The sequence below is a fragment of the Spea bombifrons genome, chromosome 12 (genome assembly GCF_027358695.1).
Source record: "Spea bombifrons isolate aSpeBom1 chromosome 12, aSpeBom1.2.pri, whole genome shotgun sequence".
NCBI classification, from domain to species: Eukaryota; Metazoa; Chordata; class Amphibia; order Anura; family Pelobatidae; genus Spea; species Spea bombifrons.
Window position 1 is genome coordinate 19,855,895 of NC_071098.1, and position 25,364 is coordinate 19,881,258.

The 25,364-nt window shown below is 36.8% G+C and overlaps 1 pseudogene; it reads right to left on the reverse strand.

Moving 5' to 3' along the window:
- Positions 1-24,412: 24,412 nt before the first annotated feature.
- Positions 24,413-24,536, reverse strand: LOC128470817 (uncharacterized; annotated as a pseudogene).
- Between the last annotated feature and the right edge of the window lie 828 nt (positions 24,537-25,364).

Here is a 25,364-nt window from a genome sequence, read left to right on the forward strand (position 1 = left end):
CGATCGCCTCCTAAACTTAAATGGTGTCGCTGGAATGCCTCGATCAGGAGGCATCCAGCGACACCAAACACTTACCTCTGGGTGGGCTGTGACCGCTCCGGAGAGCGGTCACAGCCGCAGCTGCCGGTGTTCTTCGCCATCAGCAAGATGGCGGCGGCCCGGGAAAATAAACAATAAAGATGAAAGAGTTAGCTAGATGGTCTCCAGACCCTCTAGAGAACTCTGGCTCCACTTGCTGGTTGAATACAGGTACTGCATTCAACCATGCAAGTCAATGGAGCCCAGCTTTCTAATCACTATGTGATTAGTAAAATATTCTAAAAAAAAATAAAAAATGGAAAAAAAAATTAAAAAAAGGTGCTAACATTTAAAAATAATTATGCAGTGATGTCACTAGATGAACCATCCAGTACCAGCAAAATGTGTAAAAAAATATAAAAAAAGTATTAAAAAAATAAAAAATAAAGTTTATTCTTTTGAGCAAGTGCTAAAATTTCTCAAAAATCTCAACAAAGAGTTAAAATAAAAGCACTTCAAATACCCAAGGGGTGTCTAATATATAAAAAAAATGGCTGATGGGGTAAATTGGAGTGGCCTAGCTCAAAGATAGGGCATAGGTACAGACTGACCAAAATGGAGAAAAAAAGCGCACTTCCCAAATGTGGCATTTTAAATCTGAAACAACTCGACAAACCCATGCATGTGGGGTATCACTGCACTCGGGAGATGTTCCTGAACACATATTGGGGTGTTGTTTGACAGTGACATATACCAGGACCTGTATATCTATAACTAAAGTACAATTTGTGTGAAAAAAAAAATAAAAAAAATTACTATTACAAAGTTTGACAAAGTGTAGTTCTATAATTGGTGCATGGAAAGGGTTAAAATAACAGCATTTGGAATACCCTGGGGTGTCTAGTTTTCAAAAATATATGGTTTGAATGGGTTAAATTGAGTTAACCAGCTTCAAAGATGTTCCAAAGAGGAGATGGAGGCAGAATGACCAAATGACCACCTGAATTACGCATGCCCCAAAAGTAGCCTTTTACCAGCCAAACAATCTGACAAACCCATGCATGTGGGGTATCGCTGTACTCAGGAGATGTTCCTGAACACATATTGGGGTGTTGTTTGATAGTGACATATACCAGAACCTGTATATCTATAACTAAAGTACAATTTGTGTGAAAAAAAAATTACTATTACAAAGTTTGACAAAGTGTAGTTTTATAATTGGTGCATGGAAAGGGTTAAAATAACAGCATTTGGAATACCCTGGGGTGTCTAGTTTTCAAAAATATATGGTTTGAATGGGTTAAATTGAGTTAACCAGCTTCAAAGATGTTCCAAAGAGGAGATGGAGGCAGACTGACCAGATTTGTTAAAAAACATTTGGAAATCATAAAACGCTGCTTGTACTTATTGCCCTATAACTTACAAAAAACAGCAAAAAAACATAAAAACATTGGGTATTTCTAAACTCAGGACAAGTAGTAGAATCTATTTAGCTAGTTTTTTTACTTGCTTTTTTAGGTGAGTAAAAGATTTTTCAAATAAAAGTCATAAAATGTGTTTTTTTTAATTTTTCACCATGTTTTTTTATTTTTTTTTTATAGTAAATAAGATGATACGATCAAAATAATGGTATCTGAAGAAAGCCCATCTTGTCCTGAAAAAAACAATATATAATTTATGTGGGTTCACTAAATGGGTGATGAGAAAATTACAGCTGAACACAAGCACCACAAAAGTGTCAAAACAGCCTCGGTCCCACAGGGTACAAAACGAAAAATGAGCCCGGTCCTTAAGGGGTTAATGTAACATAGTAACATAGTAACATAGTGACATAGTTCATAAGGTTGAAAAAAGACCAAAGTCCATCAAGTTCAACCTATATACATATTGTGTCCCTACCGTGTTGATCCAGAGGAAGGCAAAAAACCCTTATGAAGCAGATGCCAATTGCCCCATACCAGGGGGAAAATTCCTTCCCGACTCCAAATATATCAGAATAAATCCCTGGATCAACGTTCTGTCCCTATTAATCTACTATCCATAACTTGTAATATTATTGCTTTCAAGAAACACATCCAGGCTCCTTTTAAACTCTTTTATTGAGTTTACCATTACCACTTCCTCTGGCAGAGAGTTCCATAGTCTCACCGCTCTTACTGTAAAGAACCCCCGTCTGTGCTGGTGTAGAAACCTTCTTTCCTCCAGCCGTAGAGGATGTCCCCTTGTTATAGATACAGTCCTGGGTATAAATAGGTCCTGGGAGTGATCTCTGTACTGCCCCCTTATATATTTATACATAGTTATTAAGTCCCCCCTAAGCCGTCTTTTTTCCAAACTAAATAACCCTAATTCTGATAATCTTTCTGGGTACCGTAGTCCTTCCATTCCCTTTATTACTCTGGTTGCCCGTCTTTGAACCCTCTCCAGCTCCACTATATCTTTCTTGTACACTGGTGCCCAGTACTGTACACAGTATTCCATGTGTGGTCTGACTAGTGACTTGTACAATGGTAGAATTATTTCCTTGTCGTGGGCATCCATGCCCCTTTTGATGCACCCCATGATTTTATTTGCCTTAGCAGCAGCTGCCCGACACTGGTCGCTACAGGTAAATTTACTGTTAACCAAGACTCCTAAGTCCTTTTCCATGTCAGTCGTCCCCAGTGTTTTCCCATTTAATACATATTCCCAGCCTGGATTTTTCTTCCCCATGTGCATAACCTTACATTTATCTGTGTTGAACCTCATCTGCCACATCCCAGCCCAAGCCTCCAACCTATGCAGATCCATTTGTAATCGTGCACTGTCCTCTATTGTGTTAACCACGTTACAGAGCTTAGTATCGTCTGCAAAGATTGATACTTTACTATACAATCCCTCTACAAGGTCATTAATAAATATATTAAAAAGAATAGGACCCAAAACTGACCCCTGTGGTACCCCACTAGTAACAGTCACCCACTCAGAGTATGTACCATTAATAACCACCCTCTGTTTCCTATCACTGAGCCAGTTACTTACCCACATACACACATTCTCCCCCAGCCCAAGCATTCTCATTTTATGTACCAGCCTTTTATGTGGCACCGTATCAAATGCTTTGGAAAAATCAAGATATACGACATCCAGCGATTCACCCCGATCCAGTCTTGAGCTCACCTCCTCATAAAAGCTGATCAGGTTAGTTTGACAGGACCGATCCCTTGTAAACCCATGCTGATATGGAGTCATACATTTATTTTCATTGAGATTCTCCAAAATAGCATCTCTTAGGAAACCCTCGAACAGTTTACATACAACAGAAGTTAAACTAACAGGCCTATAATTCCCCGGGTCACTTTTTGTCCCCTTTTTGAATATTGGCACAACATTTGCTATGCGCCAGTCCTGGGGAACAGACCCGGTCACTATAGAGTCCTTGAATATTAGAAATAGGGGTCTGTCTATTACATTACTTAACTCCCTTAGAACGCGGGGGTGAATGCCGTCTGGACCTGGTGATTTGTGTATTTTGATTTTTTTAGGCGGCACTGCACTTCTTCCTGGGTAAGACAGGCGACATGTACTGGGGCATTTATCTCATCCTGCTGTATATTACCTGGCATTTCATTTTCCTCTGTGAATACAGCAGAGAAGAATATATTTAATAGATTCGCTTTTTCCTGATCCCCGTCTATAACGTCTCCCTCATTACTTTTTAAGGGGCCGACGCTTTCATTTTTAACCTTTTTACTATTTATATAGTTAAAGAACATTTTGGGGTTTGTTTTACTCTCTTTGGCAATGAGTCTTTCTGTCGCCACTTTTGCTGCTTTTATCTGATTTTTACATATTTTATTTTTTTCCCGATAGCTTCTTAGTGCTTCCTCACTGCCTTCCTGTTTTAGTAGCTTAAATGCCTTTTTTTGCCATTTATTGCCACCTTTACATTTTTATTTATCCACATTGGTTTTCTCTTGCTCCTGACACTTTTATTCCCATATGGTATGTACTTTTCACAGTGAGAATTTAAGATATTTTTAAAAATCTCCCATTTAGTATCTGTGCTTTTGTTTTTGAGGACATTTTCCCAATTTACAGTGTTAAGGGCTTCTCTTAGTTGATCAAACTTTGCCTTCCTAAAGTTCATAGTTCTTGTGGCTCCTCTAAGAGTTCCCTTATTGAACGAAAAGTTATAATGTATTATATTGTGATCACTATTTCCTAGGTGCCCTCTGACCTGCACATTAGTTACTCTGTCAGGTCTGTTGGTTAATATTAAGTCCAGTAGAGCGCCCCCTCTGGTTGGGTCCTGTACCATTTGGGACAGATAATTATCTTTACTTATAGTCAGAAAGCGGTTTCCTTTATGAGATTCACAGGTCTCGGTTTCCCAGTTTATGTCGGGATAGTTAAAGTCCCCCATAATAACCACCTCATTGTGATTTGCTGCCTTGTTTATTTGCTTTAATAATTGATCTTCTGCTGCTTCAATTATATTTGGTGGCTTATAGCAAACCCCGATCAGTATTTTATTATTTTTCTTTCCATATATTTCTACCCATAATGACTCCACATCATCATTTCCCTCACATATATTCTCCCGCAGTGTGGCCTTTAGGCTGGACTTTACATAAAGGCAAACTCCTCCCCCTTTTTGTTTTTTTCGATCCTTCCTGAATAGACTATAACCCTGTATGTTAACCGCCCAGTCATAGCTATCATCCAACCATGTCTCTGTTATACCCACTATGTCATAATTTTCTGCAGACATTATTAACTCCAGTTCGCCAGTTTTATTGGTCAGACTTCTGGCATTAGTAAGCATACAATTTAGAGGTGTATGGTTTTTTCTCCTACGAAGCCTATCCCTATTAACTATTCCAACCCCTCCCTCCGCTCCACCCCCAGGTACATTTATAAGCCCCAGCTCTCTAGCTATACTATCTTCCCCTTCTATATTGTAGTTTCCCTCCCCCCCTTTCCCTAGTTTAAACACTCCTCCACCCTTCTGGCCATATGTGTTGATCTATACCTGCTATGCTATGTTTCCATACATTATTTATGTATACATGCTAGGGCTGCAACAACTAATCGATAAAATCGATAATAATCCAGATAAATGCTCTGAAAAATACCCCTCGTTTTATAATCCATTTCAGTGTGACTCAGCAGCAGTTACTACTTACCAGTCCCTCCCTGCAGTCACTGCCGATTGGCCCCGCACCTTCCTTCTCCCAGCCCCGCCCATTTCCTATAGCGTCCACATGGCCCAGCAATTCATCTCACTGTGAGTATTAAATTAATATTTGGGTTGCTGAAAGATAGGGGAGGTGGGGGTTAATTTAGGGGCAGTTATGATTAATGGGGTGTTTGGGGTTAATTTAGGGGCAGTTATGGTTGGTGGGGTGTTTAGGGTTAATTTAGGGGCAGTTATGGTTGATGGGTTGTTAAGGGTTAATTTAGGGGCAGTTATGGTTGATGGGGTCTTCAGGGTTAATTTAGGTGCAGTTATGAGGGTTAATTTAATTAATTTAATAAAGTTAACTTAAGGTGCAGTTAGAGGTAAAGGGGGCAAACTAAGGGGAATCTAAATCCTGGGGGCAGTGAAGATTAATCCTGTATTTATTTATAAAAGTATGGTGTCAGTGTGATGCGAACGAGTCTGTGAATCTATGGGATATCTGGGGAGGATGGAGAGACATATCTGGGGGTATAAGGCATATAGGGTATATAAGGCCCTGATTATAAGATGACCCCCCAAAATCTAAATATTAATTTAGGGAAAAAACAAAAAGCCTGAATATAAGACTACCCTATAGGAAAAAAAGTTTTACTAGTAAATATTAATTAATGTAAATATTTTTTGTTTTTATTTCCCAACCTGCCCCCCAGTTGTGCACATCTGCCCCCAGACTTGCCACTCTGCCCCCAGAAATGCCTTATACCCCCCTATTTGCCACTCTGCCCCATGATATGCCTTTTAACCCCCTATATGCCAGAGTGGCATATAGGGGTATAAGGCATATCATGGGGCAGAGGGGCATATAGGGAGTTAAAAGACATATCATGGGGCACAGCGGCATATAGGAGGGTATAAGACATTTCTGGAGGCAGAGTGGCATATAGGGGGTTAAAAGGCACATCATGGGGCAGAGTGGCAAATAGGGGGGTATAAGGCATTTCTGGGGGCAGAGTGGCAAGTCTGGGGGCAAATGTGCATAACTGGGGGGGCAGGTTGGGAAATAAAAACAAAAAATATTTACATTAATATTTACTAGTAAAACTTTTTTCCTATAGGGAAGTCTTATATTCAGGCTTTTTGTTTTTTCCCTAAATTAATATTTAGATTTTGGGGGGTCGTATTATAATCAGGGTCGTCTTATAATTGAGCATATAATCCTTAGTCTCATAGTGAGACCTATTTGAGGTCTGATTATAAGACGACCCCGATTACACACAGCCATTAATGTCTAAACGATGTGTGGAAATGTCCAAACCGCTGTGTGGTCTTGCTCACTGTGCTGCAGCTCAGTTTCAGGGTCTTGGCAATCTTTGATAGCCTAGGCCATCTTTATGTAGAGCAACGATTCTTTTTTTCAGATCCTCAGTGAGTTCTTTGTTCTTCTCCACTGCTAATACCTCACGCTGTAGAACCAAGCATTTGGATAGGATTTCCTGCTGCTCTATTGTATTGTCTACCTACCTTTAAGTCCTCTGAAATTATCACCCCTAAATCTCTTTCCTCAGATGCTGAGGTTAGGACAGGATCAAAATTTCTATACTCTGCTCATGGTTTTTAGTAGGAAAAACCATACATTACCAGTTCAAATAGAATAAAAACACCAAAAATCCATATAGGCGTTTGTCCTGTTTTTGGAAATACCTCATATGCCTAGTATTTTCATTTATTTTGGCACTTACAGGCAGTAGCTTACCTGGGGGTGCCACCAGGCCAGCATCGGTTGTGCACCCTTCCAGAGACGGACTCTGAGGAGCAGGTTCGGGTGGGAAGATCTCCCTCTAACCGGCTTAAATACAGACCTCTGATCCTGCTACCTTGTAATGCATGCTGCAACTGATGCTGTGGGTCTAGATGTGTCATATCCTAGCGCACAACAAACCACGCCCACTGCCCTCTGGGCCCACTGCACCGGAAGGACACAGAATAAGAAGAACGAAGAGGAAGAACGAATAGGAGGAGGAACATTGACAGAGGAAAGGAAGAGAGAAATTCTGAGAGCGAAAGGGAGGGAGAGAGAAAGGAAGAGTGAGTGAGTGAGTGAGAAAGCAATTAACAAGTGCGTGAGAGTGATGGGAGTTATACTGTACTATTCTCAATGCCTTGTTTAGTGTATAGTGGTGGGAGTTATGCTGTGCTACCATCAGTGCCTGGCTCAGTATGTAGTGATGGTAGTTATGCTCTAAAGTAAATCATAACTCCCATCAGTTTATACTGAGCCAGACATTACATTATATGAATGTATATAGTGCCAACAGATTCTGTAGCGCTGTTACATTCAGTCATTAAAAATCACATAACAAACCAACACAAAATGAGAAGAGGCCCTGCTCTTGCAAGCTTACAATCTAGTTGATGGTGGTACTCCTATCACTATATACCATAGCACGGTTATGCTGTTCCACTGTCAATGTCTGGCTCAGTGTATATCCAAAATAAAGAAGCAGAGGCTCAGCACTTCAAATGATAAGGTGAGTTTATTTCACACAGGCAATGTTTCGACGGCTTGAGAAAGACCTGTGCGTCGAAACGTTGCCTGTGTGAAATAAACTCATCTTATCATTTGAAGTGCTGAGCCTCTGCTTCTTTATTTTGGATTTATTGAGGGACTTGGTGGTACCCTGGCTCGTGCACCATTTCACTGCTGAGTGCTGCATTCCAACCTCTCTTTTTGTGTATGGCTCAGTGTATAATGATAGTAGTTATACTGTTCCACTTATATAACTGTTATATAGCTGTTATCTTATACCACCATCAAAGTCTGCATCAGTTTATAATTATAGAAGTTATGCAGTCTTAAAGTGTGTGTGGGGGGGTGCCACATACAGGATCCTCCCCAGGTGCCAAATACTCTAGGTACGCCCTTGCTTACATCGCTGTTTCTAAACAAGAGTTTTTAAAAATGTTGTATGCTGGGAGTTGGGTCCCAATAGCTGCCAGAGAAAGAAAAACTGCTAAACAAAAAAATTATATATATATATATATATATTTAATATTCTTTATTAAATTTCATACAAAAAAGACAAAATAACAAACATACATATATACATACATAAATAGACCTATAAAATTCCACATACCCGGGTATTTTAGGGGAACTGACCCCAAATATACAATATAAAATATAAAATGTATAAAGGTCTTGATCTTAAAAGCAGTGAAACAACACTTGACCTAACATCATTTCTACATACCCTTGTAGTAGAAAGACAACTACAAATTACAATGATGGAAAAGAATAAATAACATCTTACACGATGGTCATAGAAACTTTCTTTCTAGGGGGAGAAACACCTCAGCCTATATATAGTCCAGGGGCCAAGAGAAGTAGGAAAAAGATCAAAATTGTTAAATTGATATCACAGTCAGACAGCTCTCTCAAATCTGATGTTTTTTGGTGATAAGGAATTGTTCCTGCAGACCCCTAGTTCCATTGTTTTTTAAATTTAATCCATTCAAAATCTCCGTTTTGTTTCCACTCTCTAGCAATAATTTTTTTAACTGCTATACAGCTATGGATTGCGGGGGGCCATTTTTGATTGGGACATGGTAGGCCAGGACAAATGTAGAAGAGCTGATATAGGGGTTCTAGGTATGATAATATTAGCTACACTCTTCAGAAAGTCTATAAAACAAAGTTTTAGAAGTTTTTTGCAGCCCCACCAAATATGAAGGTATGAGCCGCAAGATTCCTCACAACGCCAACAAGTATTGTTTATGCGAGGAAACATCCGGGGTAAGATACCAGGATCGTAATACCATCTGTTAATGACTTTATAACGTGCTTCTATTAGAGATAAATCGTGAACCCACTTTATAAGTTTGATGAATGAAATATGCCATTCTTCTAATGATATCGAAGTATTTAAATATTGTTCCCACTTCAAAATATTAACATTTGGTGAGGATGAGAGATCACATTTAGCATATGTCTTTTTAATATCGGGTTTTTGAAATATTTTAGAGATTTTATCTTTCAGTTCTCCCCCAAGGAATCCAAGTGATTTTTTAAACAATCTTTTACTCTAAAATATTTAAAAATATTGCTGTTAGGAAGGTTATATTGTTGATTTAGAATAGTAAAAGGTCTGATCTTTCCCTCTATTATCTATTATTAGATCATCCAAAAAAGTAATACCAACTTGTTCCCACTCTGTGAGTGTAAGGTCTTCAATTACAGATTCCAGTAGTTGTATTTTCAAAGACTTAATTAGTTTATCCTTAAGACCAATCTTATTCTTGAATGCATACCATGCTGGAGTTATTTTACCGAGAATCATGTTTTTCTCTTTAGCAATCTTAATTGTTTTAGAAGACTTGATTGACCATATGATGGAGTTTAAGTTCTTCATCTCACAGGCCTCAGATTCAATTTTAAACCATCATTGTTCTGAATAAATACCGTATTTATCGGCGTATAACACGCACTTTTTTAAACCAAAATACGAAGTTAAAACCCTACCTGCGTGTTATACGCCGATAAATCCTAGAGCTGCACGATTTGCAGCGACGTCTCCCTCACCTGCGGAGGGTGCGTGTTATACGCCGGTGCGTGCTATACGCCGGCAAGTACGGCATCTGATTGAGTCTTAGCTATATGTAGCGATAGGCTAGCCTCATAGTATTGTTTTATCAATGGGAAGCCTGTACCTCCCTTACCAGTTTTTTTTTTTTTTTTTTTTTTTATTAGACCACATCACATACAATATAGAAAAGAGAAACATCATATAAGCAGAAAAGTGCAGATAATAAATATAGCAGCATATAAGTACAAATATTCATATTTCCCATTCCATTTACATAGAATGGGGCAGCAAGTATTTCCACCATTTTTGTATAAATAAATTATTGATGCGTCTAAAATTGCAATATAAAACATATACAACACAATTAGACCGGGATTACGGCAAGTCTTCCCAGTCTATAACCCGCAAGAGAAGAAAAATAGAGGAAAGAAAAAGACAAACCATCCACACAATCCATTCACTCAGTCAAGCCAAATAGTATAATCAGTAAGTTTGTATGTTATATTAAATCTTTTGCTATCAAGGAAGAGTATCAGGGTACCGAGTCAGCCATGGTCTCCAAATGTTATAAAATTTCTGTAAGCACTGATGAGTAAGAAAAAAACCACGTTCCATCAAACATTGATGGCTGATTTGATTCACAACATGAACCAAAGAGGTAGATGATGATTGTAGCCATTGTCTGGCTAAGGTTATCTTCATAGCTAACAGGCATTGTACTATAAAAGCCCTTTGGTTAAACCAAAATTCTTTTAAATCAAAATGTAATAGGGCTCTTTGCATGGTGGGTACAACCTTTTGATTCAAAGTATCAGAGATGAGCTTAAAAATATCTTGCCAAATAGGTTGAATCTGAGGGCATTCCCACCAGATATGAGAGAATGATCCTAAACAAGAACGACATCTCCAACAAATAGAAGACACATTAGAATTAAATTTACATTGTTTCACCGGGGTTATATACCATCTCCACATTATCTTGTAATGCAATTCAATCATATTGAGACAATGCGAGATTTTATTAATTTCTAATAGACTACCAGTCCATATGTTTAAATCAATCAAACACTTTAGGTCTGATTGCCATGATTTTAATGCTGTATGGGCAGGAGGAGTTTCTATTTCTTCAAGCAACATATAACACTTTTTTAAGCATTTAAAGATAATCTCTGTAGAAAACAAATCACATATCTTTTGACTCAAAATAGAAGAGGACTGCACATACAGATGTGATCTAACGTAGAGGGTTATCCTAAAGACATTAAAGGACTCCAGATTGCCGAGTTCAAATTCCACTGAGAGCTGGGAAAAAGTTTTTATTTTGTCCTGTATCAAAATATCTATAATCCTTTTATTCCTAAAATTAAACCAATTTCTCAAATTTAGTTGGGAGATGTTATACTGAAGAGTTTCAAGCGGAGCTGTTGAAGCTATTTTATTACGGAGGCCTAGTCGAGGCTTAATATATTCCCAAAACTCCATAGAACTATGGAGAGTAATTGGTAAGTTATTTCTGATTGATTTCAACTTAGGGTAATGTAGCCAGAGTATGCATTCCAGGTTTGAGAAGCCTGTCAGTTCTTGCTCAATCACAAACCAGTCTATATTATTATTATTTTTGTATTGTAATTTCAAGATATGTGAGAGCATACTTGCTTGGGCATATCTCACTAGCGATGGGACATTGAGTCCTCCTTTACTTTTACTCGCTGCTAGTGTTTTCCGCGCTATTCTGGCTCTCTTACCCGCCCAGATAAAATTATTGATATTTTTCTGAAAAACCGTAGACCAAGACAGCGGGAGCCTGATCGGAATCATTTGAAGAAGATATAACCATTTGGGAACTATATAAGATCTAATAACATTCATTCTACCAAGCCAGGAAATAAAAAGGCCTTTCCACTCTTTAGTTTGCTTAATCAATTCATCACGTAATTTACTAAAGTTAACTTCTATAATTTCCGAGATTTTAGTTGGAATTATAACCCCCAAATAATCGAACTTATCGGTCGCCCAGGAAAAATCAAAGGATTCCTCAATGCTCATTTTAGATGAAGCCGAGAGATTCATCATTACAGCTTGTGTTTTAGTGATATTCAATTTATAATTCGAGAAGCTGCTAAATAAATTAATTTCGGCCATCAGATAATCAACTGAATTTAACGGATCATACAAAGAAAGTAAAATATCATCCGCATATAAGCAGAGTTTATTTTCCAAATCACCAATTCTAATTCCTTTAATGCTTTTATTAAATCTAATTCTCGACGCTAATGGTTCTAATGTAAGAATATATAACAAAGGTGCCAATGGGCAACCTTGTCGAGTCCCGTTATTTAAACTAAAACGTTCCGATTTAAAGCCTTGGCCAACTACCATTGCGGTTGGTGTTGTGTACAACGCCATAACAGCTCGAATAAAACCTTCGCCAAAGCCATAAGACCTCAGTGTCTGTTCTAAAAAGGACCAATTAACCCGGTCGAAGGCCTTTTCCGCGTCCAGAGCCAAGAAGATTGAAGGAATTTCATGAGTAGTTACGTATTCTACTATGTCAATAATCTTACGGACATTATCACTAGATTGTCTTCCTTTTATAAAGCCAGACTGATCTCTTCCAATTAACTGTGAGCACAGTGGTTTTAAACGGGCAGCTAATATTGAAGAATAAATTTTAGTGTCCAAATTAATCAGAGAAATTGGCCTATAATCGGACACTTTCAAACACTCCTTCCCAGCTTTGGGTATAGGAAGAATAATTGCCTCCAACATACCGTTAGGAAAGGACTTATTTGAGCTGATTTCGTTGAACATATTTGTTAGATGCGGAACTACCAATTTGGATAATTTTTTATAAAACAATGCTGTGTATCCGTCAGGACCTGGGGCTTTACGTACTTTTAGTTTTTTTATTGCCTCATTTACTTCACTCTCCAAAAAGGGAGCATCTAATTGTTCTATCAGTGTATCAGACAACTTCGGCAATCTGGAGTCCTGCAAATACTGTCTCATCTGTGCATCATCTTGGGCTTGGCCTGCAATATTATACAGAGATGTATAAAACTTACCAAAGGCTGTCCCAATATTTTCAGGACTTGAAATATATTTATCTCCGTCTATAAGTTTAAGAATACGATTTTTTAAATTTCTATTTTTTAATTGGTTGGTAAGCTGTTTCTCTGCCCGGTTCCCAACGTAGTAGAATTTTTGCTTTAACTTAATCAAATTATAATTTGCTTTACTTATTAAACGGTCGTCAATTTCTTTTTTAATTTTAATCATATTCATAATGTCTTGTTCTTCATGAGATTGACCGCACTTTCTTTTTAGATTACTCAGTGAAATATATAGATCGGACAATTTTTCTTTTCCTTTTTTCCTATCATATGCGTCTTTTTTGATTAAATATCCTCTCAGGACACATTTGTACGCGCACCAGATGTTACCCAGACTCACATTATGCGTCAGAAATAGTAAGAAAAACTGAATGGTCGTCTGGGATAAATACTCAAGAAAATCCTTACAGCCTAGTAATGATTCATTTATCCTCCAAGGACGTGAGGTTAGATGAAATTTCTTTTCTATTTCTAAACAAACTGGATCATGATCTGTCCAGGCTGCATTCCCTATACTAATGCGCTTACAATCTGCGATCACATTCGCTGTAGTTAATATAAGGTCTATACGTGAAAAGGTCTTATGACGACCCGAAAAAAAGGTATAATCTTTATCTGACGGTCTCAACGTCCTCCAAATATCATAGAGTTTGTATTTACCAAGAGTAATACTGAAAGCATTAGATAAATTAACTTGATTTCTATTAGGAGTTCCACCACGGGAGCTAGTGGTGTCCAATACTGCATCAGGAGCACAATTAAAGTCCCCCATACACAAAAAGGTTCCCTGGATGAATTTCTGGATTTTTTGTAATGTGCCATTTAAAAAATGGTTCTGTTTATAATTAGGTGCATAAATGTTCAAAATAGAAAATAATCTCTCATCTAATTTGCACACTATAAAAACATATCTAGCATGAGGATCCTTCTGCTTATAGATCAACTCAACATTAATTTTATTTGAGATTAGGATAGCTACACCTCGTTTTTTCCTACTGGGTAACGATGAATGATCAAGGACAATATATCTTTTATTATTCAATCTGCAGATATCTGCATTTTTCAAATGAGTTTCTTGAATACAGCATACGTCTATATGATGATTATTTAAATAATTGAATAACGAATATCTTTTATGAGGCAGATTTAGTCCTTGAACATTCAGCGAAATAATCTTAAATAAATCTTCCATGTGTCAAATTATTATGGCTGACAAAAACCTGATATGGCTTGACACCCTCACAATCCATACATCCTACATCCATACACACATAGCAAAGTTTAAACAAAATAATGGAAACCCAAATACTATTCAAACATCGGAGAAAAAACCAAACATTCTCCGAGGACATAGTAACTCCACCTTATTGAGGAGCTATACGGGAGCTATTCTATGTTAAAGAAAGAATAATAGATAAATCAAATGGGAGGGGGGAAGAGAGAAGAAAAGAAAAAAAAAAAAAAAAAAATTAGAAAATAAATTCTAACAATTAATCCATCTCAAAATTAATCCACAGTGATTAGACAAAATTAAGTAAATTTCCATAAGATTATAAAAGATTTAAGTTATAAATATCATTATGTGTTAAATAACATATATCGTGAAATTATGGAATTATAAACACCAAACTCCAGGTGTCACAAGGTGATTAAAAGGGGTAGAATATTAAATATATCAAAATTAATCCACAGTGATTAGGAAAATTAAATAAATTTCCATAAGATTTAAGTTATAAATATAATTATGTATTAAATAGCATGTATCGTGAAATTATGGAATTAGAAACACCATACTCCAGGTGTCGCGTGGTGATTAAGAGGGGTAGAATACTTAATAACGCAAGTGAATATTCCTCCTATACTTCCTCAAATCCCATATAATAGGAGATTACACATATATATTCAAAAAAAAAAAAAAAAAAGGGAGATCCCCCCCCCCCAAGAGTCGCGCATCCGTGAGATTATTACTGCAGACCATGTACTACATTTCCTTTAAGCCAACTCCTAGCTTCATCAACCGATGATAGCTTAATTGGTTGGTGCTGAGCGGACAAAATAATCAATTTTACTGGGAATCCCCACGAGTATCTGATGTTTTGCTCTCTCAAGATCTTGGTCACTTCTTTAAATTCAAATCTCTTTTGTCTAGTAAATAAAGAGAGATCTTGAAAGAACAATAAATTTTGAAATGTATCTACTTTCGGAGCATATTTACTTGCTGCCAATAATATTTTCTGTCGCATAAAGAAAGTTGAGAAACGAATGATTATGTCCCTAGGTTTCCCTTCAGCAATATTCTTTGGTTTTAACGTTCTGTGTACACGTTCAATCATATCATCTCTGTCAAAGTCACGGATACCCATATCTAAAAACAGTTCTTTCAAATAGGGTCTGATTGAGTCCTGCTTAATGTTCTCCGAAATGCCACGTATTCTTAGATTCTTCCTGCGCGTGCGATCCTCGGCATCATTTAATTTTTGTTCCAGATTCCTTATAATATTCTCTTTGTGGTTAAGATCATCTTTAATTGATTTTAGCTCTAATTCAAGAAACTCATTCTTTTGCATGATTAGATTCAGACACTCTTGCGCTTTTTTAAATTCATTTTTCCACTCCATGTTCACTTTCATGAGTTCATCTTTAAATGAGTTCAACTGAGATTCCATACATGATTGCAGATATTCTTTGGTAATCATTTGAGTAGATTGTGCTACAGGACTTAAAGAATGCCTTCCAATTTCGTCTATAGTGGAATCAGATAAACACGCAGATTCCTCCATTTTCCTATGAGCCTGGGGTGAAAATAGCGTAGAAATCTTTTTTTCTTTCTTTTGATCTAGATCTCTTTTTTCTCTTTTTTTTGATTTTGGATCCTCTCTTTTGGAGGCCATCGTGTCCTCTTTAAATTTGTGAATTTCAAAATAAACTTATAGAAAATTTGAGACTATATATATATGTAATTAAAAATGTATTTTTTTTTTTTCTTTTTTTTTTCTTTTTCTCCTTTCCTTTTCTTTTTTCTTCTTATAGCCACAATTCAAGTATTGCGTGATAATAAATTCATTAGTGAAATGTTAGTGAAATATGTATGAAATATTATTCAAAAAGATCAAAATCAAAATCACAAAGACAGGTCAAATTTCACCTCCCTCAGGGCTAAATTAGAATAAGGTGTCCACTTCCAACATGATTATAATAGTTCAATATTTAAGTTAGATTTCCACATAGTTAGAAGATGCAGTCCGTATCATATAATAGAGATAGACTAGATCAATTAATTCCATCCAGATCTGAATTCATATGTATAGATAGTAGATTGATAGTAGATTGATAGCATAACAAAGACTGTTATTAATAAATATCAAGATCTGAATCCCAATGACAGATCAAATTTCACCACCCTCAGGACTTAATTAAATTAAGATTTCCTATTCCAACGTGATTATTATAATTCAGTAAATAAGATATCTTTCAACATGATTAGAGAATGCAATCCGTGTCTCGTGGAAGAGATGAACAGGGATCAGTTAATTCCGTCCAAATCTGAATTCATGTGTATATGTAATTAATTAATAACATGATTAGTAATATAATTGATAAAATTAAATTCATATAGGAGGATCGATTTTCTTACTCCTGTGCAACTCAAATGCGTTGTAAGGTCTATTCACATCCTGCTTAAATTATAATATAAGTCTATTCCATCATGATTATTGTCTTTTCAGTAATTTTTTCAATGATAAACTCGCTTAGGTATATTATCAAATTTGAATATTCAGGCTTAATTAAGTTAAGGTGTCCAATTCCAGCATGATTGTTATAATTCAGTAAGTAAAAATAAATTTCAACTTGATTAGAAAATGCATCCGTGTCACGTAGTAAAGATAAATAGGATCCATCCAGATCTGAATTCATGTATATAAATAGTGGATTAATAACATAATTAATGGCATGATTGATAAAGTTAAATTCATGTAAGGGAATCAATTTTCTTACTCCTGTGTAACTTGATTGAGTTATAGAGTCAATTCACAACAAGATCAAATTATAGAATCTGTTCCAGCATGATTATTGTCCTTTCAATAGGGTTTTTTTTTTTTTTTTTTTTTTCAATGGTAATCTCGCTTAAGTATGTTGTCAGATTAGAATGTCCACCATCATGATTATAAGATAAATAAATTCCGAACAAGTTCCAATCATGATTAGCAAGAAGAATAAATAAAGAGTACTTTTGACGATTCCAGGAACTCTGGGGGTCCCGCTCGATCTGCCGCCACAGCACCTCAAGGTCAGAAATCTGTAACGCTTTTCCCCGCCAAGGCAATCAGATGTCAGATATTAGATTTCTCTCGGTCTCTCTCCGGTTTCCACCATGTCGGCAGTATAGCCGAATCTTTCAATACGGAGCGTCAATCGGTGGCTGCCACACCGCAGGATATTCTCCTGGGGTTGCTGCAACCGACGAATTTTCAAGATAACCAGTGGACGGAGCTTTCAGACCTCAATCGCCCGGGGAAAGAAACCATGCGGAACGACACGCTGAGATTTACGGCTAGATCATCGGGCATAGCGGAGAGGCAGGTCACAGGACGCCATCACCTAAAATTCCTCCCGCTCGCTCCAACGCTCCACCCCGTGAGCGTCTCACGTCATCACGCCTCGTCCGGGCCTCCTCCCTTACCAGTTTTAAGGTTAATATCTTTTTGTTAATCCTTGGTCTGCTACCCTTCCAAACAAAATTTTGGAATCTAGTTTGGCGTATTGCTAACCAGCTAGGAGGGATGGACAGTGGTGTCATTCGAAAAAGATATATCCATTTAGGTAAAATATAACATTTAATAATGTTGATGCGACCCCACCATGTGAATTCAAGGTGTTTCCACTCTTTGAGATGTTTGTTAGTTTGTTTTTACAAGTGTAAGAAATTAATCTCCATAATTGTGTTAATTTGTCTGGGAATTTTAATACCAAGGTATGAATATTCTCCTCTAGCTTCGGTGACTTGGAAATTTTGTTGAATTGCTTCTGCCTTCTGTTTATTAATATTAATATAGTGAGCAACAGTCTTGTTCAAATTTAATTTATAGATGGAGACATATCTATATCTATTAACTTCTTGCATAAAAGCTTTCATGGAAACCAGCGGATTTGCCAAGGTGACTATAACGGCATCTGCATATAGAGCAACCTTTAAGTCCCCATTTCTCAAATGAAGCCCCTTAATATTTTTATTATTTCTGATATTGATAGCAAATGGCTCCAAAGATAAAATGTATAGGATAGAAGAAAGAGGGCATCCCTGCCTGGTTTCATTTTGAAGATTGAACCAATTCGAACATATATTAGTTCCTACTACTCTGGCAGTTGGAGCAGTGTATAACGCCATAATTGCACCATGGAACAAATCTGTTATTCCAAATGAAGTCAGTACTCTACTCATATTATTCCAACCAACTCTATCAAACCCCTTTTCTGCGTCAAGTGACAAAGTCACCAGGGGGAGATTATTTCTTTCCGCAAAATCTAAGGTATCTATTAGGCGTCTGATATTATTACTGCAATCTCTTCCTGGAACAAAGCCAATCTGGTCTATATGAATAATTTCATTGAGAGCCTTTTTCAATCTTTCTGCCAGAATAGATGAATATAATTTCACATCCACGTTAATCAACGAGATTGGTCTATAGTTTGTGACTTGTTCCGGGGATTTGGCTTGTTTCAATATGGGTATTAGCCTGTAGCATCTTGTTGGGACAATAACCTGTCTGAGCAATCTCTCCGAAAGTGTCTAGGAGATAGTCTACTATGTCAGATTTAAAAACTTTATAGAATAAATTTGAAAAGCCATCGGGCCCCAGAATTTTATGTTTTACTAAATTGTCTATAGCTTTGATTAATTCTATTTTCTCTATAGGTCTGTTTAAATAATACCTCTGTTTCTCAGAGAGAGTTGGAATATCGTTTGCACATAGATATTCTGTTATGTTTTCTTCTGTAGGGTTTTTAGGTAAGGAAAATTGTTTCTTTTAGTAATCTCGAAAAGCATCCGGGGATCTATAGACTTTATTTCCGCTTACTATCTTATCTATTCTGTTGTTGGCACGATTTCTTTTAAATTGGTTTGTCATTAGTTTATCTGATCTATTATTTTTATGATAGAAACAAATTCTCTATTTTTACATATTTTTTAAGGTTCTCTCCAATTCAATTTGGTTAATAGATTTACGAATATCTCCTTTTTGTTTGGTGTACTCAATTGATGGATTTAATTTATTTAAAGAGGAAAATGTATAAAGAGAAATATATAAGTCAGATCTGGTTTTACCCTGATTAGCCTTATTTATTTTTTTTAATCTTAATAAAATGGCTTCTCATGACTGCTTTATAGGCATTCCATCTGTTAGACAGAGTTGTATCTCCTGGCTTATTTTCTAAGAAGAAAAATGTTGTCACCTTAGAGATAAATTCTTTATTATCCTTAGAATAGAGTAGAAAATCATCTAAGTGCCAAGAGAATGTACTAGGTCTGACTATCTTATCTTTCAATTCTAAAATCAGCAAGCTATGGTCAGACCATATGTTGTCTTTGATAGAAATGTGTTTAGTTAATGGTATCAGGGATTTCTCCAAAGATCAGGTCTATTCTCGATTAGGTTTGGTGAACTTTAGAGATGTGGGAATAATCTTTTTCTGTAGGGTGTATAACTGTCCAAATATCATAGAGAATTGCTCTCTGAATGGTATTTCTGAAAACTCTTGAAATTCTTATTAAATTTGGAGAGCCTTATGGGGGGCCACTTTTTTGTCTAAATCCAAGTCTTGGATGTAATTAAAATCCCCAGCGATTAAAAGAGCACCCTGTTTAACCTTCTCAACTTTATCTAATAGTTTGGAGAGGGCACCAATCAGTTCTGTGTTGGGACAGTATACATTTACCAAAGTGTATTTCTCATCATTTAATGTTCCGACCCAAATCAAGAGCTGTCCGTCAAAATCCTGATCAATAAATTTGGTCTCTACTTTTACTCTGCATGAAAATGCTATAGCCACACCTCTTTTTTTTGTCTTCTAAAGATGAATCAAAAACCTTAGAAAAATATTTACCCCCCATCTGGTCTTATCAATTCTTCTCCAATGAGTTTCTTGGAGTAGAGCTATATCTACTTTCTCAGAAAGTCATACACTCGTTTTCTTTTTATCGGTGAATTTAGGCCCTGGACATTGGCTGAAAGACATTTAACCATACTTTAGTAAGACTGGAAAGATTCTACCCCTAGGAAGACACCCATCAAATAATAATCTAAAGAATCCATCAGACTGACATTGACACAACATAAGAGAGAGAGAAAAATTCCCTCTCTAAAAACATAAAACAAAACACATAAAAGAAAGAAACATTGTGTAAATACACAATATGAGCTTTCTCTGAAACTCCCATAGAGCAACTTAGGCGGGATAAACTGACCTCCCCCTAGACTGATAAACAAAGACTCCCAGATCTATCTTATTTCAAGGGTGATAGGGAAGAGAAAGAGAAAAAAAAATGGATAGATACATACATATATATATAAAAATAATTAAATAAGATAAATATTATTAGAAGTAGTCTTAAATTCCTAAGATATGTAGTAATCAAAAAGTGCAACCGTAAGTTGAATCTACATCAAAGTATTTTTAGAATATAATCAGTGGTAAATTCATATACTGAATGTCCATCAAAAAATGTCATAGTATCTGTCGATATCATAGTGTTCATTAGAATATTTATTAAAAAAATAAAAAAAAATAAAAAATAATATATTATTAGTGTTATAATAAATTATAGTGATTATAGTAAAAATCTAATCCTGAATTCATAAAATACCTATCGATCAGATAGTGTAAGCTTAGTTTATATCTACCTCAAAACATTATTAAAGTGCATTTAATGTTAGATTGTGTAAGTGTCTTATCTAAAAATATTATGATAATTTGTGACTCCATCGGGATATTGTTAGAGTGCTTCTTAATATAGGAAGAGGGAAAATGAATCAATCAAATAAGTACAAAACATAATTTATATCTGCATCAAAACATTGTTCAAGAGCATTAAGTATTGCATATATACCGTAAGTGTCTTATCTAAAAGTATTATATGGTAATTTGTGACTCCATCATCATTATTATTAATTTCTTGTAGTAGATAGCATCTTTGAAAAGTATTTTATTGTCACATAAAAATGTTGGCAAAGTGCATCTCGAGAGAAAAAAAAATAAAAAGGGATTTGATATTGTGAAAATGATATGTAGTTAGTATTATAATAAATATCTGATCTTAAATTCGTAAGAAACCTATCAAAAACATTATAGTAGAAATCTAATCCCGAATTCATAAAATACTTATCAATCAGAGCAAGCGTAATTTATATCTACCTCAAAACATTATTAAAGTGCATTTAATGTTGCATTGTGTAAGTGTCTTATCTAAAAATATTTTTATGATAATTTGTGACCCCATCGGGATATTGTTAGAGTGCTTCTTAGTATGGGAAGAGGAAAAATGAGAAGAAAAAAATAATAATAATAAAAAAAAAATCTATTGCAGCTACTAAGGTTTACTATTGTCTCCCCTTAATCTAACTAGAGACTTCATAGACACATGAGTCAATTATGTTTTTGGGCCATCTTTAGTTTCCTAAATTGTTTTTAATTCAATCCCTTAAGGGTTGGAAAACCCCATAGATATTTCAAGTTGTGTTCACACAAGATCTTCAATTCTTTATAGAAAGACTTTCTCCAAAGACGAGTTGAAAGCGAGAGATCAGGAAAAGCTAGAATCTCTGACCTCTATTGTCCTTGGTGACTCTTTCTCGCATCGCACAAATTAGTTGTTCCTTAAACTGGAAAGAAGTGAAGTTCACAAATAAATCTCTAGGAGTTGTCTCTAGAATAGCTTTAGGCTTAGGTACACAATAATATCCTTCAACCTGTGCGGATAAGGGGTCGATGTTTAATTTGAGATCTTTAAAAAATTCAAGAAGAAAGTCTTTTATTTTGTCTTGGGTATATACCTCAGGAATATTTCTGAAGTGTATATTTGGTATTTTAACATCTGTTTCATCTAGCCTTCTTTCTGCAATATTTTTTTTATACAGATATGTTGTTCTTCAAGTTGTGTAATTTGTTTCTCCAAAATCTACATACTATTTGTCAATATTGCAATATCTGCCTTTATATCTTTTGAACTAGTGTGGATTTCTAATGTAATATTTTTCATCAGGTCGTCCATCCCTTTACCTTCTTCTTTTCTTCCCCCTCCCCTTGTCAACTTCCGAGATCAGATGAAATCAGGTGCATTCAGGGAGGTATAGCCGCACACTTTTTTCCCTTTCTCTCTTTGCCTTTCCCTTTAACGCCTCTCCACTTCCGTCTTCTTCCTCTTCTAAACAGGCGCTATATATTTTATATATATATATATTTTTTTTTCTTTTTCTTCCTCCCTTCTCCTTTCCTTCCTCTTCCTCCTGCACATGTTTCCTTCCTCTTCCTCCTTCACATTTTTCCTTCTTCCTTATATACCCTTCTATATTATTTATTCCTCTATGTCTCTTCCAACCATATTATTTGCTTCTTTTTTTTTTTTTTTTTAAATATTATGTGTTTCAAGGGGTCAGACGGGGGTCAGCAGAGGAGAGGAACAGGCCCCAGACCCAGTCCCAGTTGGACTCACCCATGTGGTGTTTAAATCAAAATATATCTCACAAAGGTTCGTCTACATTCAAAGGTATTTATAATAAGGTAACAACACAGCAAACACATTTATCTCATATACACACGCATAGCCAAACCCCACAGGACAACAACCCCCTTTTATCTCTCTCTCTATACAAATATTCCCTTCAACACAATTTGATCTCACCCAATGTTAAGCCTCCAGATCCGATAATAGCTCACTGCTGGGAGCTGACTCTTACCACATCCACCATGGAGGAAAAGGAAAAAGAACTGAAGGAGTCCATGTGTGGCATTATATTATATATCCTTCATTTGACATCACATCCTTTAGTGAACTGTGGGAGGGAAGGATTCGAAGAACGCCCACCTTAACCTATTCCCTTTGTTTATGGGGGCAAGACAAGTTACCACAACCTACGTCGCAGAAGAGCCAACAGTCCCGATGTCCAGGACCCGGGAAACAGGAACCAGGGCGTCCAAAACTCCCACCGATGTAAAGGGCGAGGAAAGGAGGCACCAGAGAGGAAGACAGGGCAGCAAAAACCAGCTCAGCAAGGACCGGCACAACGAAGACCGGCACAGCGAGGACCAGCATAGACTGAGACCGGCACAGACGAGGACCGGCACAGCAAGGAAGAGGTAAGAGATTATCCGAGGCGTATGCCGCGTCTATGGCGTCTGCGGCATTTGCTGAAAATTACTGAAATAACTTGTGATTTCAGAACCACCCTGAGTGCAGGAATACCCCATATGCATGGGTAGGGTATGTCTTTTTGGCACAGCGGATTAAAAAGACCCCTGGGCAGACAGCAGCAAAGCCCAAGCAATCACCATGATTGTGGTGATATCATATTAGAAACATTAGCTTTTCTAAAATCTAAAACTTTTGTTTTTGTTTGGTGTTAGTTCGTATATTTGCATATATATATGCAAGCCAATGGAGCCCAGCTTTCTAATCGCTATGTGATTAGTAAAATATAAAAAAAAAAAAATGTGCTAACATTTAAAAATAATTATGTAGTGGCGATTTAGGACATGAGGGCAGTAGGACAATAAAGTTCCAAGTTGAAAAATGCACCCTCCCCAAATGTGGCATTTTAAATCCCAAACAACCCGATAAACCCATGCACGTGGGGTATCACTGAACTCAGGAGATGTTGGGAACACATATTGGGGTGTTGTTTGATAGTGACATATACCAGGAGCTATGAATTAATTCCTGAAGTACAATTTGTGTGAAAAAAAACACCACAAACTTTGGCAAAGGCTGATGGTAGAATATCATGCATCAAAAGGGTTAAAATACCAGCATTTGAAATACCTTGGCTGAGTATGGGGATACCCCACATGCATAGGTTTGTCAGATTATTTGGCTGGTAAAAGGCTACTTTTGGGACATGCATAATTCAGGTTTTCAACACAGACAGCATTTAGTCATTCTGCCTCTATCTCCTCTTTGGAACATCTTTGAAGCCGGCTAATTCAATTTACCCCATCAAACCATATATTTTTGGAAACTAGACACTCCAGGGTATTTCAAATGCTGGTATTTTAACCCGTTCCATGCACTAATTATACAACCACACTTTGTCAAACTTTGTAATAGTATTTTTACACACAAATTGGATTTTAGTTATAAATATACAGGTCCTGGTGTATGTCCCTTTCAAACAACACCCCAATATGTGTTCAGCAACATCTGAGTACAGTGATAACCCACATGCATGGTTTGTCAGGTTGTGTGAGGGCTAAAAGGTAACATTTGGGACATGCGTAATTCACGGTTTCAATTTGAAATTTTGACATCAGTTAAAAACTTTTTTTGTACCCAACTTTCAGAAGGGGCAGGCTACAAGAAAGCCTGGCCTTTCTCCAAGAAGGGATTTTATCTAGCACCGTTAAGCGAACTCTCAGCCACAGAATAGACACAGGGGACACTTGCTCATAAAAATGGTGCAGCAAAAAAAATCTAAAAAGCAGTAAATGTAAAAAAATTCTAAAAAAAAATACAAAAGTGGAGCAGGAACAACAACAAAAAAAATTAAAAATGGGCAGCTGTGTGGTACAGTTTGAAGCAGTTACCAAGGCAGAGTGCAGGTTCTCCAGGGCAATCTGGACAGTAGAATGTGGTGTCCTTTCTTTGCCCCCTGCTGTAGCATACCCTGCATCTTTTTGGGGGACTTCTTCTTTGTAGGAGGAAGTCTAAAAATTCTGCTAGACTCCATCACCGACCGGGGAACAGGTGCATCTTGGTACAAGATACCCGAAATAACTTGAAGTTGAAAATGCAAAAAAGACAGTTGCATTGTAGTTTGCAATTTGCATGAGATAAATTGCAACCTTCTTGTACCAGGCATTTGCCTTCCTCATAATGAGGTAGGGTTGTAGGAGTTGATCTGACAGATCAACTCCACCCATGTTCTTATTATAGGCCCTGATGCACACTGGCTTTCTAGTGACCCCAACTCTGCCACGGACAGAAACCTCCACAGTTCTCTCAACGTGGATGGTGCTCAGCATGCACACTTCTTTTCTGTCCATGAACTTCAATGCCAAGAGCTCCTCTTGACGTAGAGCTGAATTCTCCCCCTTTCGTAGTCGAGTTTGTGCCAGATCTTGTGGGGAACCCAAGCGGTTCTTTCTAGGGTAAATCAATGTTTATTAATCATTTTTCAGAGAAATATCCAACAAAGGGAGGGGGGGTACAGAAATAAGAAGAGGGGGGGCAGGGATAAGGGTACAGTCCAACGCCATCACGACATACGTAGCATG